Source organism: Pteropus alecto, unplaced genomic scaffold, assembly GCF_000325575.1.
Source record: "Pteropus alecto unplaced genomic scaffold, ASM32557v1 scaffold8, whole genome shotgun sequence".
In the NCBI taxonomy this organism is placed as follows: Eukaryota; Metazoa; Chordata; class Mammalia; order Chiroptera; family Pteropodidae; genus Pteropus; species Pteropus alecto.
The window spans coordinates 13,714,803-13,731,412 of record NW_006494609.1 but is presented as its reverse complement, the minus strand read 5'-3'; the positions used below and the strand labels follow the sequence as shown (position 1 = coordinate 13,731,412).

At 46.3% G+C, this 16,610-nt stretch overlaps 1 protein-coding gene and 1 pseudogene across 3 annotated transcripts in view; both read left to right on the top strand.

The window, feature by feature from the left end:
• FOXN3 (forkhead box N3) overlaps positions 1-16,610 on the top strand; it is a 257,286-nt gene that overhangs the window by 17,780 nt on the left and 222,896 nt on the right. The gene's annotated exons all lie outside the window — the stretch shown is intronic.
• Positions 3,895-4,013, top strand: LOC112473888 (annotated as a pseudogene).

Sequence of the window (16,610 nt, the reverse complement as noted above, 5' to 3'; positions counted from 1 at the left end):
CCGCCACCAGCGCTCTGAGCAGCTCTGGCAGAGCTCACAGTGTCTTCCCCTCCTGCTTATGCGGTCATGCACCTCACTTGCCCATCGCACAGTCTCCTGTGAGCTGTTTGTCCGGCCTTGGTCACAGATCATGGAATGGAGCCCTGAGTGAGAACTTGGACACTGTAGAGGCAATGACCTTCCTAGCAAAGGATTCGGGGTTTCAGGACGCACGTGATGGACCCGCCTTCTCAATCCAGTCGGCGCTTGCGTAGACAGGACCGGCAGTGAAAGCTATGGTGACCTGTGTGAGGACGGGTGTGCTTCTGGCCTCCCCACAGCCCTCTGGGGTGGAGCCTTCTTCTTGGCCTTGGGAGGTGCTCCAATGAGAAGTGACTTCCATTAGCAAAAGCTCTCGCTCTCTGCTGCTGCCTACACAGGGCTGCGAGGCAATAGAGTGTGTGTAGCAGATGCCAGGGGCATGAGGAAGAGCTGCAAGTTCTAGATCAAGCCATTTAACCTCACCGCACTGGGTTTCCCCCATCTGTAAAGTAATGGCTATGGACCAGATAATCCTACAGTTTCTCCCCAAACAAATATGCTGTCATTGTTTGGGTGCAGATTTTAATTCACTCTGATTAAAAGGGCGCTTTTGTTTTGACCAAGCTCCTCGGCGATTGTCAAGGAATAGTGTGACCTTTCAGGACTTCCCTTTCTAAGGTCCCCAAGCCTTTACCGATCTAAAGTACAACAGTGTCTGTCACTTTAAGCTGCCATAAGTTCTTTTAAAATGGCCCTATGGCTTTTTAAGGGACACATCTAGCACAACTCTTGGCTGAACCCCCTTTTCAAAGAGCCCACTAATCGTTTGCGATTCAGGGACCAAAATGTTGAGAGTCCCACCAGGCCAGCACACACTGGCTTAGCCTTCTCACGAGAGGAGAGAGGCAAGGTAAGCAGGAGAGAATTGCTCTTTCTGGTCTGTGGTGAGAGCTTGCAAAGGAAATTTGTTCCTTTTTGTCCTTTTGCGCTCGGCAAATATAGACTTTGACTCTTGGCCATGAGCAGGCTGGAACGAGCGTGGCTAATCTCTATTTAAGGCTTTATCTTCTCCGGGGCCAGATCAGCCAAAGTTTTTGCTGTACTTGTTGACTGGGACCTGGGGTGGGTTTCGATGGCTCTGTTCGCTGAGGCTCACACAGAGCCAGCCAAGAGGTCTCCACACTCAAGACAAAGCAGCTGGCAGCTTGGGCGGCAGGGTGGGGGAGTGGGCTGAGGGTGGCTGGATAACTTTTTAGTAATTATTTGTTTCAGGCATGCCAGGGCTGCACTTGAAACTCAGATTATTCACAAGCACAACAGCCAAGCTCTCCGTTACGTTGTGTCTCCCTGCTGAGTACAGAAGGAATAGGGTAATTTTCTGAGAAGTACATGGGAAAACACTTGTTAAAAGGGCGTCAAAGAAGCAGTTGGTGTGCACGGTTGACCCGCATGCTGAGTTTTGGGGGAGAACAATGCCCTTATCCCAAAAGGAAAGGCAGTCCCTGAGCTGAGAGCCCAAGTGGCTGTCTCCAAAAATATATCTATGCATTTCTAATATAGGGCCAGGGACAGCTAAGCCTGCAAGGCCCAGAAAGCCAGCCCAGGTCCAGGCAAAGGGAAGAGCTGCAGATGGCCAGACACATAGAACACGATGCATATTTCTGAAAGGGGAAAAACCTTGGAGAGCCTGGGCGAGAGAAGCAGTAGGAGCCATAATCCTCTCTTATCTGATGTTTGACCATGCCACTCACCTCTTCCTCCAAATCACCTAGTCTCCCTGACATCGAGTGATGCTCGTGCGCACCAGACAGATGTCCCGACTGACCTTCACGTCCCCCTGTGAACTCACCTGCCTCTACTTCTTATTTCTCCCAAATCTCCCTTGCCCAGGCTTCTCTGTATTTGCTGTCTCCCACCCCTTCTAGAAGCCGTTTGGAGAAGCAGCGAAGGCCTCTGAGTGGGGTTTCAGAAAACTTCAGCTCAGGTCTAGACTCTGCCACAACTGTCTCCCCCTCTTCTCTCTTCCCTCCAAGTCTTCATTTATTTATTTGTTCATATAATCTTTTATTCAATGTACATTTATTGAGTACTTACTGTATGCTGGGCACAGTAGGCCTTGAAGATCCGGCAGTGAGCATGACAGATGAGGGCCAGTCCTCATGGAGCTCATGTGGACTTGTTCATTTTTATGGCACATATTCTTAATCCTTAGAGACATCACTATATATTTGCTAGCTGGATGAATAGTTCAGACCTTCTCTGGGTGACCTGTCCATAGTTATATGGCCAGACTCTTCAGCTGGGGAGTGTCCCAATTGGAAAAAAAAAAAAAGATAGCCAGAACAGAGATTTCTGTTAATGTAGATTCCAGGCCTCGGTTTCAAAAATGCCAAGATCTCACTCACCTTAGTTTGTACTTAGTTTTTTGGGTCCAACAGGTGTGACGGACTGTCAGAGTCTTTCAACTTATGAGACATCTAGTTAGTTATTCGACAGATATTTATTGAAGACTCACTATGTGTCAAGCACTTCGCTTATCTTCCTGTAGAGGCATCTATTGCATCACCAGCAAATTCTTTCCTCCAGACCTCAGAGAGGATTCAAGACGATTGTAGAATTAAGAAAAATGGGAAAACATGGAAAGGATAGTTTGCATGGAAAGGATTTTTTTTTTTTCTGGGAAGTTTTCTGCCAACGGGCTGATTGATGTCGATGATTTTCCACAAAGCCAAAAGCAAGAAAATCTTCTGCTTTTCCCCTGTTTCTGTGGGTAGGCCCTAGTTTTGCTCCCCATTTTCTGAATAAGAGCACTGAGGTTTCAAGTGGTTGAGTAACTTGCTGAAGGCGATATGTTAAGATAGGTGGAGCCAGGATTCAAACCCGGGTGTTTGGCTCCAGATTCCACACTTAACCACGTTAGATTTTGCTTAGTGAACAGGTTCAGGCAGCAGGAGGCCAAGTCAGAATCAAACCTCAACAGTTTGGGCCTGGGCTGAACCAGAACTGTCCACAGACCTGCTCGTTCTCTTTGACCGGTCTGCATGGCCTTCTGTCACACACACCTTTTCGGGTGCTTTGCGAACGTCTCCGGCAGCAGTGGACCCCCTGATAATGTGCTGAGCAAAGCCACTTTGAAGGACACCGGGAAAATGCTGTGTTTAAAGAAGAGGCTGTTGCCGTGTTGGTTATTAACTAGTAGCTCCCGAGGGCCACTTGAACTGAATTGTGTCACTTTTATGTGATAGTAGTGATTCCAGGAGATGCTCGGGCTGTGGTGTGAGTTGGAGTTATTAGTAATGTGATACAATATTGGTTCCCATTTTCTGAGAACCTATTGTGAATGAGAGGGCCCAAGCTGGATTTTCCAGTCTTCCCTAAAGCCCTGGATTCTGCTTCAGGAATCACAATGGAAAGACCAAAGGCTCAAAAAGGTTCAGTGACTTGCCCAGGGCCACTTATAAACAGTTAACCTCGCTCTGACTGCCTCTTCAGTCTGCGCCCTTTCCACTACATCATTCATTCATAAAAATATTTACTGACACCTACTATGTGCTAGCCATTGTTTTTGGTGCTGGGGATGCCATGGGGAATATAATCCACAGGACTCTGTTTTCTAGAGTTTGTACCAGACAGCGGTGGCCTGCCAGGGCCTGGGACCCCCACTTAAACTAGACAAATAGTTGAACAGGGTCCAGGATGTAATATGAAGGCCTTGAGTCTGCAGAGTCCAAAGCCTCTTTCGTGGTCAGGATTTAATCAGACATGTCACTTTAGAGATGTGGGTCCTTTAAAGAGGTTTAATTACAGGGAAAGCGCGATTATAGTGGTGGATCCGGAATGAGCATTTTGGGCTAGGCAGTTTGAAAGACAAGCTGCTATGGCCATGCTGCCCTAAACAAGCCTGACCCCGTCTGATGTCGGAAGCTAAGCAGGGTCGGGCCTGGTTATTACTTGGATGGGAGACCACTTAGGAAGACCATGTGCTGTAGGAGTAAAAAATTTAAAAATAAGGAATTGTAAGCTGACAAGATCCTTGTAATCTGTGAGGTCAACCAAGGGTTGCCTTGCCTAAAAAAAAAAAAAAAGCTGGCTTGGGAACGGGCGCAGCAGGTGGGCCGTCAGGCGGACATCCAGGCAGTCTTGCTTCCTTGCTTTCCTTCGCCACCCACCCTCCCAGCACCCAGCACCCAGCCCCGCCTTAGCCATTTGTCAGGTAAGGAAGCCAATGGCTGCTCTTCTCGCCAGGACCCCTTAGTGTCACTCCCTGGGCTGTGCGGATAAACTGGTATGGACTGTCCCCAAGCTCGTGGCAAGTTTAGCATCTCTGCCTCTACCCGCGAAATGCTGGTAGCATCTGCCTTCTTTCTCTCTGCTGTTGTGACCACCCAAACCAGCTCTAGATATTTCCGAACATTCAGCTCTCCAGTAGAGAGCCTCAGAAGTGTGTGTCTTTTCCCTGCCTCAAAACTGTTGTACTTTCTTCCCTCTGCTGACTCTACACCAACTCCGGATGATGCAGTGAAACTTTCTCTCAATTGTCCTTTGTCTCACAGTTTCCTGATTTCAGGCCCTGTCTCTGCCCTCTGGTATTTCAACCAACCCCTATGAGTACCCCTTCCACGGGGAGTGTGGTCAGGGAGGGGTCAAGGTCTTCATGTGCGAGAATATCAGAAACGATTCCTTCAAGCCCTTAATCTTACTGATGAGAAAACTGGAACGTGGGAAGGAAAGCTGCCCAAGCTGACACTCTCGAGTCGGAGCCCCGCATCCTGTCCATCACGCTGGCTACTTCTCAAGTATGAAAGGTATTTAGTGTAAAGGTATTAGAAAAGCTGGAATTGGGAGCCATTTATCAAACGGAGTTGCTGGAACTAAATACATAGCCCAGAGCCACTGTTCTCTAGAATGTGCACGAAGCACAGTCCTCACTCCCGCTGCGGGGCTATGATAAGGAGCAAAGACGAGGTTGTAGATAATTAAACAATGTGAAGCTAGAGGAATTCGTTTTTTCCCTTTCTGATTACAAGTTACTGTTTAATGTTAAAAAATAAAAACATGAAAATCCTGACTAATTTAGAAGTGCTTATCATGGAAAGTTTAAAGTCCCTAATGATCCACCCATCAAAGGTTTTCTGTACATATATTAACATATCTAATACTATTTTACAAAAAACAGACTTGCTATTTTTTGTGGTTCTACAACATGCTTTTCTCTCTGAGTGTCTTTTTCCTCCAGCACTTCAATCTACCTTTTTCTTTTAAAAGCTGCCTATTTTCATTACATGAATGAACCAGGATTTAGCTAACTGATCCTTTTTTGATGGACACGGCGTTCTTTCTACTTTTCCGCTATTATAAACGATGCAGAAATAATCCTCGTACATATATGTTTTTGCACAATTGTGTATTTCTGGATGATGAATGCCTACAAGGAGAATTGCTGGGTCAAAGCTGATATGCATTTTAAATTTAATAGAAATTGCTAAATATCCCACTAAATATGATAAGACCCACCGACACTCTCATCAACCAGGAGAGTGCCTATTTCTTTATATCTTCACCCACAGCAGGTTTTTACTGATCGTTTAATTCTTGGAGTTAAATTTTTAAAGAGACAACATGATCATTTGGTACAATTTAAGTTTATTTTTAAATGTCAATCTCTTCCGTCAGGGTACAAAGAGTTTAAAGGTATGGTGGTTACATTTTTAGGTAGGCGTTTCTTAAAAGGTTTTTGTTTCAGATTTTTAGAAACCTGAAACTAAAGTCTAGTCCCTTTCCAGCATTTTTTTTGCCAGTATTTCATGTTGGAGCTGACTTATTTACTGGCCCCTGGCCACAGGCTGTTGAATGTGGACACACTGGTCTTCTCGGAGCTCCATAAAGGAAAATGGCCAATTTCCAAGGCCCTGCATTTTAATAGGGACCAGAGCCGAGGAAACTTCTTGAAGCAGGCTGATTTTTAAGCTAAGCTCCCCATTAAAACGACTTCCCCCAGCAGGCTTTAGAGAGCACATTTCCTAACCCAGATGGCCTTGCCGGCCTGGACACCTGGCTGGGACAATGAGCTGGCACCTCCTGTGTCCGCGTTAGTGCCGCTCCGTGATGGTGCTGACGGTCTCAGCTGTGCTCAGTGCCACCTTCCCCCAGCAATACCGGGAAGACGGAGATGGGCTTGGCCGGAAAGCCTTTCCACAGCTCCACTCAGGCACCAGTTTCGCCAAGGGTGGATAAGTTATCCTTCACTGGAAGGTCATTATGGGATGCTCTTTTTGAAACCAAACTCAGAAGAGGTAGGGCCATCTCCTCAGGAAAATCGTGCGGTGTCCTCCTCGTTCTGGGTACCACTGCCTGTGCTTTCTGCCTTTCTCTCTCCCTGCCTCTTAGGACACACCTTGACAGCACACCTTTACACCTCCTAGGGGTGCATGGATCCCTGCTTTCTCTCCAGCTTGTTTTAGGGACTGACCCTGGTATCAGTCATTTATACACTGCTGTGAATGTAATGTCCTGGATTTTAGACACTGGGCAGTAGGGATGGGGTGAGGAATGGGCTTCCTGCATGGCTCTTTCTTATGCTCTGAAGTCACGCCAATAAAATGATGACTCAGCGAGCTGAGCTATTTACACAGGGCAGGGGGCAGGGTAATAATGTCCTCCACTGGAGTCCAAATGATTCTGGAAACTCTAGTCCCCAGCCACCCATGCTTGAGTGACGACTTCCAAAAATATACTTTGTGTCTTTTAAAAGCTCTTTTAATTTAAACTGTATGATACAAACACACAAGCCTACAAATTTTTCAAATGGGTAGTGAGTGGATACACTGAAGGATAAAAAACTGACTCTGAAGTGTTAAGACAGGCAGGCAGGGGTGATGAAGATTTAACTTGTGTGCCTGTCACCCTCAAGCTACAGCAGTTTTCCAGAATGAACACAGAGACATGGCAGCACCCCGTACATCTTGGCCTGTGCTCGGGCTGACATCTGCATGGTGACACGTTACTGACAGGTAGCATGAAGAACTGAAGACATATTAATCCGAAGGCCAGCCAAGGAAAGCCTTGTTAAATGATAACATGGTCCAGAAGCTGCATTACCAGATTGGTGGCCAAGGGGCAGTATGGGGGTGGCTGGCAGTCATGTTTAGGGCTAGGGCTCTGGGTGGAGGAATTAGATTTCCTGACAACCAGGCAGGATATTCAGAGCATCTGTTACCAGGTGATATTCGCCTGACCTGATCATAACTGGTCAGCATCGGATGCCCCACCCTGCCAGGGCCTAGCTGATGGTAGAGAACTGGCCGACTTACCTTATGCTCTATGGACATCATCAACATCCTGGCATCAGTATCAAATGGGAGGCAGCTAATATTTGTGTATGATTTGGGGTGTTCAGTCAACACTGGCTTTTCTCTCTTCCTATTCTGACCTTTGCTGGTTAGCTTGAGCTTTCTACTTGCAGAACCCTGGGCTTTTTACTCCGAAAGAGATGTTAGGATTTATCCGGTCTGCCCCACTAATTACAAATGGGAACCCTGAGCCATCACTGTTAAAATCAGTGGTGGCAGGATGTTGCCTCCAGGCCTTGCAATGTCCCGTAGATACCGTGGAAGGAAAGGCTAGCCCTGGGGAACTTTCTTGGCATGCTCCATGTTCTAGATTCATTTAACAGGCGAGCCTGGAAAATTATTTTCGTCAAAGGCACAGGGAGCAAAGTTATAAGAAAATAAAAGAGAATATTCATTTTTTTCATCTGGACGAAACTCTGGAAAAGAGCTGGCCCTGCCCTTCATTGTCAGAAAAAGACACCGAAGTCCGGAGTGGTTCCAGGGCTCATCCAAGTGGCAGGAGCTCTAAGGCTGACTTACGCTGGGCTGGGTTGGGCTCCAGGGAGTTGCTGAAGTTTTAACAAAGGGTGCTAAGACCTGGAGGAAAGAAGAGGCGAGGGGGGAACCCTTTCCCCTGGGAGCGTGGGCTCTGAAGCTCCTGGGAGAAGGTGTAAATGGCAGTTGGGGTCACAGGAGACCTTTGAGGACCTGCACTTCAGTGGGCAGATATGACAGGAATAATTACTTGTAGCAGAGATCCCCAACCCTCGGCCTCGGACCAGTACTGGTCTGTGGCCTGTTAAGAACCAGGAACCAGACCACACAGCAGGAGGTGAGCAGGGTGAGAGAGCGAAGCTTCCTCTGTATTTGCAGCCGCTCCCCAGCGCTGGCATCACCGCCTCAGCTCCACCCCAGATCATCCGGCATTAGATTCTTGTGGGAGCACTGGAGCAGAAATCCCCAACCCTCGGCCTCGGACCAGTACTGGTCTGTGGCCTGTTAAGAACCAGGAACCAGACCACACAGCAGGAGGTGAGCAGGGTGAGAGAGCGAAGCTTCCTCTGTATTTGCAGCCGCTCCCCAGCGCTAGCATCACCGCCTCAGCTCCACCCCAGATCCTCCGGCATTAGATTCTTGTAGGAGCACTGGTCCCTGATCCAAAAAGGCTGGGGACTGCTGTCTTATAATGCTCTCGGCCTGGCTGGCCCCTCCATGAAGCAGGGATGTTAGGAGTTCAGTAAAATAATGCATCACGAGGAACATTTCATTAAGATCTTCGCATTCTCCCACCCTCCACAGAAATGCTTCTAGAACATTCCTGGTCTAGAAGCATTTCTGTGGAGGGTGGGAGAATGCGAAGATCTCATGAAATGGCTAGAGCTGGGTCTGTCAGGGAGCTCCCATGGCCGGGAATGGTCGCAGGCTGCTGTCTTGGCACAGGGGTCCCTTTTCTGCCACCCCCTGGTTCAGTAATGCAAAAACAGGAGTGTCAGGAGCTGCAAGATATCTGGTTGTCTCCTCTGCCCAGCCTGGGTCCAGAAAAATCCCCCCTAAAGGGTAGAAAATGGAGTGGACAGGGGCCGTTGGCTCTGTCCCATACATCAAGCAGATCCTGCTCTCAGTGCAGTACTGTAAGTGGCTTAGCAACAAGGGGACGTGGCCAGTGTGCCTCTAGTGACAGGAGTGCCTTCATTTTGGTCTTCTACCATGTCCTCTTGCTGGACCACCCACTTCCACGCCTGACCCCCATGGTATGTTCCCCTTAACTCAAGAAATCTTTTTTCGCCAAGTGCTTTCTTTAGAGGCCAGCTTGCTGGCTCTCCCCACGAGCCCGTATCTCCCAGGAGGCTGCCTGATGGCGAATTCTCTTTCAGTTGCTGAAGGAGGCAGAAGTCCATGAGCAAGGCTGTCAGACCCCCATGGTGAGTTGGCTGAATTGTACACCTATGGGGTTGTGGATCTGGCAATGCCACTGCTCCCAAAGAGAATACAAAATATCCTATAAGTTGGCCTCCTGCCCCCACAAATGTGGTAATTCCAAATGTCACCTTGGCATTTTCTTTTCAAATAAATTTGGTCTTGTTCATATCACAAGAAAACTGGAAACATGGACTTTAGAACGTCCGTGTTTATTTCTCAGTCCTCTGATTGACTTGCTGTGTGACATGTTGAACTATTAAATTTCTTTTGTGGATAAATGTGAACATGGGCTTTGAGATTTTTATCTGTGGAGTACCGGAGTCTTGTGGTTTATTTTGAGTCAAAGAAAAAACAAGTTGGACTTCTGTATCGTGTGAGTCTGTGTGTGTGTGTGTGTGTGTATGTGTGTGTTTATAGCAAAATGATATAAGCTGAAAAGTAGCCAATTGTGAAGAAGCATATAGATTTTTAAAACCTCACAGATGCTTCGAAAGGTAAGGAGATGATGACGTTGCCATCAGAAACTAAGATATGGGGACGATGTGAGTAGAAGAGAGGTGTTCACTCGTTAGGAAAGCAGAAGTCACAACAGAGGAATACAGTGAATTTAAGGAGATGCTTTGCCTGTCAGAACACATGAAAGAGTTTTATGCTGCCGTTCTTTGCAAAGTTCTTATAAAACGCATGAGAGAGATGCAGGAGTCACTCCGTTTTGACGATGGGGAAATGAAGACGCAAAACGTTATGTTAGCACAGTAATTCTGGGAGGGAGGTGGGATTTGAATCCGGGGTTTCTTGTGTAGAGAATACAAATAATTTTTCGTCTTTTGTTCTCTCTAAAAAGACCGTGGAGAGAAGCTAGTGGTTTCCCTGAGCAGTCAACCCAGAACTGTGGGAAGAGAGATGGGAGAGGGGCTGGGGCAGGGGAGGGGGGGCGTGAGAACCAAACTTATTATCATATGGTATCAGGAGCGAGTGTCTTTCCTGGTATACTCTGTGGTGGGGTGCAGGAGGGGAGCTCACATGGATGCCGGAGCCTCGTCCTTGCTGAGATGCTTCTTTTGGCTTCCGAGTGACCCCAGGCCACAGGGAATGAGGGCTTGGGGCTTTTGGGATCAGCTCCGTTTTCGTTTTCACAGAGTGACCTCCTTGACCTACAAGGGGAAAGTCAATTAAAACACTCTGTTAGATATATTCATCTAGAATTGATTTTGCTGATTTTATATTAGAAAGAACAGAACTATTTCTAAGAAACAAATATTAAAAGTGTGTTTTGAGGTTCGCAGCATGTCTTTAGCTCATGAGTATAGGCAAAAAGACATTTAGAAACCACCGTGGACATTTTCTTTGAACTGAGATGTTTATAGACAAGTTAAAGCGGAACAGACTTGGTGCCAGAGACACAGATTTGGTGTCAGTCACCGTTTATGTGGAAAGATTGGCTTTTTTTGTTCTACGTCTCAGGAAGCCTACCGGGCTCCTGTGAGTGTGGGTATGTTTCTGAGTGTAGCACATATTTATGTGGATAATAGGCAGTTGATAACTCTCCTTGTAGTGATCTGAGGTACCACATGATAGTTTTCAATAGAGAGGATGTCAGATGGAGGCTGGCGAAGGTTTAGAATGATACTCTGTGTTGTGTGGGGTTGCTAGATACCAAATGCACCTCGTTACAGCACCTACTGAGGGATTCTACCATTTCCCCTTGACACATACTTACTCTATGGAGAAAGTGCTCTGCTTTCACTCTCCCGTGTCACCGGTGGAGGATGTAAATTAGGATTTCCTTTCTGGAGATCAGTGTGGCAGGAGGAATTCAAGGCCTTACGATGTGAGTACTCTGACCCATGATTACGCTTTTAGGAATTCGTTATAAGAACATAGAGCTGCGTTCAAGATATATGAATAAGGCTGTTCCTGTTACATCGTTCCTATTAGCAGAATGCTGAGAACACATAAATATCCAACAGAAGGAGGGTGGCTGAGTCATTGGTCATATCACATAATGTCACGCAGACATTCACTCATTCCTCAACCATTTATTGAGTGTCTGCTACGTGTCAGACACACAGTAGGTGTGATATCAAGGCTGACATGGTCTCAGCCCTCTGAAGCTCAAAATTTGCTATAGAAACGTATTTTATACATTGTGAAGGGGGAAAAAGCAAGGTACAAAGTCTGTTTACAGTGTGATCGCATTTTCATTATGAAAGTAGAAAAACCTGGGAAGACAGGCTGAATTATTAACAGAGATGTAGAAGCTTTGGGCAGTGGGGATATATACATGCTTTTTTCCCCATTTTACTTTTCCAAATTTTCCATAGTGACCATTATAAATTTTATAATTTTTTATAATGTGACTTTGAGGAAAGAGAGAAAAAGAAGTGACCAATTTTGGGTTCTAGACCCAACTCTTCCTTAAACCGGTGGTGAGATCTTGAGTGAGTCAGAAACATCCTGAATCTCCTTGAAAAGGGGCAGGGGGAAGAGGCCTCCGAGGCCTCCAGCTTGGGGTTTGAGATCTCTAGCTCTTGTCCCCTCCGAGGACCCTGGGGATTTTGCTGCAGGGTCGGCAGGCCACGGGCTGCCCCGAGAGACCGGATAGCAGCCTGGCTGCTGAAGCCCCACGCCCTGGGCATTTTCTATGACCAGGGCTCTGGTCCTCTGGGAATCTATCTGGTGATGTGTACAAGTGGGGAAAGGAGTTTCTATATTAGGCATATGATAATTAAATTAAAGGAGTGCCTCGCTTAGCAAAAACAAAAACAAAACAAAACAAAATACCAAACTTGGACTAACTCAACCCAATGTTATGGCACCCAAGAAAACAAATGACAGCATCTCCATCCATTAAGACTTACCCAGGTGCTAGGCACAGCGTGACAGGTATTTCGTGGACATTTTCCTAGTTCAGGCATATGATATCCCCTGAAGTAGTTCTGCTAATATGAACAATGTCAGATAAATCATCAACTCTATTTTATATGTGGGGACCTTGCGCTCAGAGAAGGCAGGTAATCTGAGCAGGTCACCCGGGTAGAGAATGCTGGGGTTCAAACTCCAGTCCATCTAATCTAAGCAACATTTTTAACCTCTACTTTCTACTGCCTCCCATTCTAAGAGGCAAGCTCTACTATAACTGTAAAAACGAATGTCTAAAGCCAGGGGGATGTGTGTGGAATGGAGTGATCCATCAAGTGGCAGGTCATTGCGAACCTAAGGGATGCGGAGGCTTAGAATGGGCAGAAGCTTATTTCTTATGAAACCTAATGCAGAGAAAGTTACTCTTAGCTGTGTTTCTGGGAGGTTATAAATGATGAAGTTGGGGTTTGAGAGAGAGAACATGCAACCACCTTCATGCTCACTGTAATAACCTTTTCTCCTGCTTGTGATTTCAAATCAAAGGCCACTATTGCACCTTATATACCGCTACCTCCCAAAAGAGTAATAACTTACACCAAGACTTGACTTTTTTTCTTGAAATACTTCCTTGCTTATTTCCGGCTTTGCTTATTTAGCAGATATTAAAAGATTATAAGACATATAGGAGATAACCAGGGATACACATAGAAAAATTTAAGTTAAAATGAGGATAAAGAATTGTTTCTTTTACCTATCAAAAGTGTTCCACTATGATAGGTACTATTTCCTGTTTCAATTCTCATTCCTCTACAGTTCAGTTTCTTCTGATTCATCTTATATACCATGACCAGATTAACCTTGCTAAAATGCCACTTTCATGATGTAATGTCCTAAGTTCCCTAGAACATTCAATGGCTCCCCATTGACTAGGATCAAATCTACACGTGTGGGCTTGGGATTCAGATCCTTCTTAATCTGGCTTGGGCTTTACCTTTCCAGCCATCATCCCTGTTATTCCCACTAGTGACCCTTCTGTTCAGATGAACTGGTCTAGTCCATGGATGGTTCTCTGAACATCTCCTTGACCTTTCTCACTCTGAGCATTTGCTTTACTGCCCCCCTGCAGTTAAGAACAAAGTGGAATGTTCTCCCTTCCTTTTTCCTTTTTCTGAAGTCCTACCCATTCTTTTAGGTATTATTCATTTCCTTTTAAAAAAAAAAAAGAAAGAAAGAAAGAAAGAAACAGAAACAAACACTTTTTGACTATCCCAGCCTAGGATGACCTGGGATTTCCTTATCACACAGTATCTTCATTTGGAGTCCAGTGTCCTGTGGGGCTGTGAGGAGTTCAGTGCATTGCATATCACAGGGGCTGACTAAAACGGAGTGCTTCCTGTCCCAGCCACAACATCCTGCTGTATCAAAGAGAGGACCTCTTAACCTACAGAAAACAAATAACCAATTCTTCCAGTCTTGTGTTCAAAATGCATATATTGGGGTATTAGCTAATTATTTGTCATGCATTTGCAACCCATGACTAATCCTATTTTATGAATGAAATGGAAGCAGAGAGGTAAAAATAATGGTGTGACCTCACAGAGCCAAGCCATTGGCAGAAACAGCACTCGAACGCAATTTTCCTTGTGCTGACTTATTAGGAGACTGTTCCTTTTAAATCATGAATCATAGGCCATCAGGAACTTCTGTAAATATTCTGGTGGCTCTTATCATCCTCTCTTCCTTCGAAGGGCCAGATAGTAAATAGTTTAGGCTTTGCAAGCTAAGAACGTTTCTTTGCAACTGTTCCCCTCTGCCCCTGTAGCAGCCACAGGCAATCCATAAACAAATGGGTGTGGCTGTGTCCCAATAAAACTTTATTTACAAAAACAGGCAGTGGGCTGGGTTTGGCTTACAGGTTATAGTTTACTGATCCCCTTGTATAGAAGGTTTCCTTCTCTCTTTTTCTGATGTTAGGTTGGAAAGTCTAGTTAACCATAAAGAATCTTCATTTTGAATCCTGAGCGGGCCCTGCAGTTGGGTATAGGCTAATGTGTAAATTATCTCCATGGCTGAGAAGACTGGCTAGTTAGGGTAAAATTGGGAAGTTGTGAACGTTCAAGCAATAGACTGTACCTCACCAGCCGTAGACAGCAGTCATCCTGTGGACATGGCCCTCGGTCTAAAGGGAGACTGAGGACCTCACCTGCCACTGCCAGAATGGTCCCTCATGCCCAGAGTCGGCGTCTACAAACCAGCCTCACTTCTCACATCTGAATGTGGACCCCGAGAACAGTCAGGATTACGACAGATATGTACAGCGAGCTCTCTGGTTGTGTCGTCATCCACAGCACTGAGCAGTTTTCATTGGCGGCAGAGGGCCGGGAGTGGTATGGTTCCTCTGCAAGGAGGTGCATCTGTGTGTTGCAGGGAAGCATTACTAGAGATGCTGATACCTGTCCCCTCGGAGGAACAGGTAGATTTGAAGAGAAAATGTCTTAAAAACTCTCCTTGAGTCCCCCCACCCCTAGGAGGGTGCACATTCTTTAAGGGCAGTTTCCAAGAAATCAGACTGAATTCGAGGGGCTTGTCCTTGGGGCCCGGCAAATCTATCTCAGTTCCGCTGTTCTGAGAGACAGTAAGGTTGATCCTTTCAACAGAGGTAGCGTGAGATCTGGGACCGAGTACAGAAACGTTTTTCAGAGGTCTTCAAGGAGTTGTGGAAAATATCAGGAAATCCTAATTAATTCCAGGAAAGAATTTCAGTGGTGTCTTCATAGTTTAAACTACTGTATAAAGACAGAAAACAAGGAAAGCTTTACTCGTTCTGCTTAGGAGAAAACGTGACGGGTTAAGGCAAAGTTAATGTAAATAATGTGCAAATAATGCTTTAATTGGCTCTTAACTCTTGTTCTATTATAAATCTCTGTGTTTTATATAATACTAGTAAACAGTTGTATCGCATTTACCCTGTGCCACGCATCCATCTAAGTACATATGTCAATGTATTCAATTGTCCCAGCAGCCTCGTGAGGTAGGTAGTGTTATATCCCTATTTTACAGGTGAGGACAACAAGGCACCAAGAGGTCTGATGACTGGCCCAGACCCTCACAGCTTGAGTAGGGCTACACACAGCCCGTGTGGTTAACTGCCCTGCTGCCCAGTCTGTCATCTTTTAAACAGGTGTCCTGGAAGCCAGAAGTAGAGTGTATTCTTGCTAATGGATCCATTGCTTCCCAGAGCAGACCATTTGGTCTCTCATTCAGTTTTTTACTCAGCGAAGATAACGCTCACTGTCTGCTGGGCTGTCTGCTGGGCAGGACTCTGCCATTCAGCTTGCTCATAGGCTAGGAGTGTCCCAGTGGGTCTTTATGTGGCCCATAGCAGTCTTGGTTGAGTTGAAGAACTCCTTGTGCGATGTCACCTCCGTGGATTGACTTCAGCCCAGAGGAGCAGGCCTGTTTCCCAAGGGTGCACCTATTAATTAATCTCACGGGACAGATGCGGCAAATCAATAAGTCCATATATTAATTTACAGTGAGAAATATTACTGCCCGGAAGTGGTTTGGTGAGCTTGGGAAGCGGGACGGGAAGGGAATTCAGGTGGTTTGGATGTAGAGTGCCACTGGAGAAATCAGTAGTCACAGTCCTCTGTATAACTACATACGATCTGATCTCTGATCTCTGATCTCTGATCGTTGAGGAGACAACCACCACCCCCCGCCCTGCCCCCTCTAGGCCAAGGTTAAAGCTTCCAGAGTGCTGAGTGGGTCTTAGAAGAGATTTTACCTTTGTGGAATTTGTAGGAGTCTCGGGTACTCTGACGCCCCCCAGCCCCCACTCCCCCGCCAAACCCTATTTGAGGCTTTAGTTCTTTAGATATGTTAATACAATCTACCCTTGGGTGGGAACTGGGCGGTTTCTCTGGAGCTTTGCATATCTATACCCAATCTTGGAGCTGGGGGGCCCTTTCTGTTTTTGTGTGGTTTGGGAAGAGCTAAGACTGGGCAATTCAGAGCACTGGTGATGACCAGTGACACTGTTTTCATGGTAAGGTCAAAGGCTTTGCGTTCCTTGGGCTCCCTGGGACCCTCGCCGCTCAGCTGCTCTGCTCCAAGAAGGTAAGTCACATATCACCTTGCAATTTCATTATTTTTAACATAAAATGAGTTCTACTCCAAAATAGCAGGTCCAGTCCCATGTGCAGGGAGGACATTTTGCAGAAAGTTCAAGTAGCTGGGGAGGTGGGTCTCAGAGGAGAGACAAAATTGACTCAACAGGGAGTTTACCAGACACAGAGCATTATGCCCACAACCCAGTTGTTCTGAATTCAGAGGCGGGGGTTGGCCCGAGGCTGGGATGAGACTCTGGGGAGGGGCTGGGCTGGGAGGAAGGAGAGCTGGCACTGCAGCCAGCTTTCACACCAAGTCCAGGGCTTCCTTTTCTGCAGTCAGACCCGTGCCTGTTCCTCTGTGTTTCTC